Source organism: Triticum dicoccoides, chromosome 7A (genome assembly GCF_002162155.2).
Source record: "Triticum dicoccoides isolate Atlit2015 ecotype Zavitan chromosome 7A, WEW_v2.0, whole genome shotgun sequence".
In the NCBI taxonomy this organism is placed as follows: domain Eukaryota; kingdom Viridiplantae; phylum Streptophyta; class Magnoliopsida; order Poales; family Poaceae; genus Triticum; species Triticum dicoccoides.
In genome coordinates, this window is record NC_041392.1 from 32081855 (window position 1) to 32085362 (window position 3508).

General features: G+C 51.4%; 1 pseudogene; it reads right to left on the reverse strand.

Annotated features, from left to right (window-relative positions):
* Positions 1-1918: 1918 nt before the first annotated feature.
* LOC119332961 lies at positions 1919-3233 on the reverse strand (annotated as a pseudogene).
* Positions 3234-3508: the final 275 nt, after the last annotated feature.

The following is a 3508-nucleotide window of genomic DNA, read 5'->3' on the forward strand; positions in this document are numbered from 1 at the left end:
TCAAAGCATTAGCAATATTTTCGTTACAGGAATAAAAAACTTCAAGATATGAAATCAGCATCAATTATGCTGATCTGTAAAGCTTTTGATATGCTAGTAAGCTTGCACGTGAATTTCACGTGTGTCTAGATAAAATATCCTTTTATTTTGCGGGGAGTATAGATAGAATATCCAATTGTAAAAGTCAAAAATATTACCAACGAATGTGCATTTGAGGTTTCAGAAAAGCTATAATTAATAAAATTTATACTTTGTAGTACTGCCAAAGTTTATTTCGTTCATTTCCTGACTGATGACAATACGAGTCATCCATTCTCTGCCAAAGTTGTATTTGCGCGACTCTCAAAAAAAAAGTTTCTGCAGTTTTGGCATGCCGTACCCTGAATTCATTGCATACATGCAGCTCTCCACTTATGCCTACTGCATAGTATATCCATTTTACCACTGTTCGCCAAAATTTAGTTTTAGTAACTCCACTGTTAAATGTGAAGTTAACCAGCATGGATTTTTTTTACATAAGAGAGATTCTGCATCTAGCTTCAACCTTCGGCTCAGTTACAGATTAATAACAGTACCAACCACATGTATGCATAGAGGATGTGCAGGCCATTTAAGGACACTGTGTTTAGAAACGTGTTCCTACACTACAGAATGAACTTGCCAAAGCTGCGTGATAAAACAGAGAAACCCAAATGCACACATGAACGATGAGTAAGTTTCCGCATTAGTGGCACGATGATAAAACAGGCAACAGTTCAGACCATTTTTACCAGGTCCGAATTCATAATTCAATTCAGTGCATACATGCAGCTCTATGCAAGTATATAAGGTTGCAATCAAGAGAATTCCTAATGACATTGGAAAGCAAACAGGGTAATAAGGTACAAATGCACAAAAGACTATGCTAACCAAGAACAACATGGGCAGCTAAGCTCTTCGGAATTCACAAGGCACAGCCAATAAATTAATGCACTCCAAATGATGATCGATCAGTACATTGGATAATTATAGTCAGGCATGATTTTGGTTTTATTTCAGAAAATAAGCTAATCAAGCACAGCAAAGCCTGCTGTTCACAATTCTAAAAACAAGATAATCCAACAGCACGACAGACCAACTAAGCTGATGATGACAACTGACAATGCATGGATCTAGTCGTACACGACGAGCTTCTGGTACTCTTCGCCAGCGATGGCCTTAGGGTTCACCACCCCATCGTTCTTCAGAAAGATCTTGCGGAAGTTCTTGGAGAAGCCGCTCACCATGGCCACCCCTGGCTGGGTCGACGTCACCAGCGTCGACTGCGAGTCACGCAGGTTCCAGAAGATGATCCGGGGCACCACGTCGCCGTAGCCAGCGTCCCTGAACTATTTGCAGATCACCTCGTAGTCAGTCTCCCACACGGAACAGACTCCCGCCGGCTGTAGTAGTAGTAGGCGTAGGCGCTCCCAGACAGGAAATACACTTTGGTTCCTGGTTGTATATGCACCCTATATAGGAATTTTTTAATTTTTTAATAAAAAGTCAAAATAGGTAAGAACTATTTTGACAAAACACTTGACTTACTTTTGCACTGATATGTAAATGTCGATGAAAAACAACAAAAGTTGACCTTAAGCAAAAAAGACAAAATTTATTTGCTACTATAGGTCACTATTCACACTATTTTAGCCAAAAAAAATTCTTTTTCAAAAAGAAGTCAAAAGGATTTTTTTTGTGGATTTTATTTCTCACGAGTACAATAGAAGGTCAAGTTTATTTCAAAAATATTTTCAGGAATTTTTGACTTTTTGTTGAATTACTAAAAAAAATTCCCATATAAGGTGCATATGTCCCCATAGACCAAAAGTTCCCCTCCCTCCCAGACGCCATATTGAACTCTATGTCGCTGTACACGAAGTCACGAACACGGTCCTGATCATCTTCTCCGGCGCCAGACGCGCCTACTCGCCTCCACCGCCGTGCGGAGGATCTGGTCGAACACCCCCTGGAAGTTGGTGCTCCCGCCCCAGTGCATGTGTCGCACGAAGTGCATCTTCTGGCAGGTTCTCGCTGAAGGTGATCACCTTGTCGGCTGAGCTCCGAGGTGAGCACGCCCAGCGCGATGCACACCTCCATCGGGGTGCCGCTCATGCTCGCGGACACGTCGCAGACTGAGATGCAGTTGCGCAGCGACCCCTTGGAACGGAGGTCGTCCACCATGTGGCGGCACTTCAGCTCCGACACATTGTCGTCCTGGCCGCGGTAGGCGGCCGCGGCGATCTCGTGGGGCAGGAGCACGCCGGCCGCGATCTTGGCCTGGCCAGCCTCCACGTCCTCCAGGTACTTGTCGAAACGCTCCTCATCATGCTTCTTGAAGAGGAACTTGTAGCGCCGCATGGCCACTGAGGCGACGCGGGTGTAGGGCAGCTCCGACCACCGCTGCGCGCTCATGTACACCTCCGGGAGCTCCAGCACCTTGCACAGCGGCACGAGCAGAGCACCTCGCGGCGGAGGCGGTGTAGGGAGCGGTACGCGTAGTGCCCATCCGGGAGCTGGGTGAGCTCGGGGTCCGAGTCGCGGGAAGAGGCGGCGGACGATGGCCTCGCAGAGCAGCGTGGTGCGGTCGAAGGATGAGCCTGGCGTGGGGCACCACTTGGCGGCGAGCCCGATCTTCCTCTTTTTGCCGCCGGAGGCCAGCTGCTGGAGGTCCAAGGTGAGGAGCGAGGCGAAGAAGTCGAAGACGGCGTCGAACAGGAAGCTGTAGGCACGGTCGCCGTAGTACGTCTCCAACGACTGCACGGCAAGCTTGGCAACCGTGCGTACCTTCTTCGACATCCGCCGCACCTTACTCGCCGCCGTCGTCTTCTTCTGGTCCACCTCCATCGCTTCCAGCTTCTGCACCTCCACAGGCTCCTGGACCGGGACAACCTCCACGTGCTTGCTGCCCCTGCCGGCCTTGAGAGCGCGGCGGAGAGGAAGTCACCGAAGGTGGCCTTGGCAGTCACGGGGGCGAGCTCGCGGGCGCGCTTGCGGCCGGCGAGCCTAGCCCGCAAGTCCTCCTGCTGGTTGGCGAGGCCCTTGGCCTTCCTGCGCGCCTTGTCGGCCACGGCGCCGGCCTTGGTGAACGCGCGCACGTCGGGGCCGTGGAGGAGGCGGAACAACAGCTCGGGGAAGTCCTTGAGGTAGCTGAACTCGGCGAGCGCGACCGCGGCGACGTTGTAGGCGAGCGTGCGCGGGTGCTGCTCGTGCATCCAGAGCGCGGCGACGTAGAAGCCCTCCTTGTCCGACTTGCTATGAGCGCGTCCTGCTCCGTCTACCCCTCAAGCGGATCCACAGCAGGTCGCGTGATGGTGCCGGTTTTCTGAGGCGAGCCAGACGGCGGCCGTGAAGAGCATGTGGGAGGTGCGGGCAGGGCAAGAGCACGCAAACAGAAGAGAATGGTGGTGGCAGGGAAGGGGCTTGGTGGGGGTGGGGGACAAAACGACCTGGTGGTTTGCGAGAGGAACTGGGGATCGTGGGCGGGCCT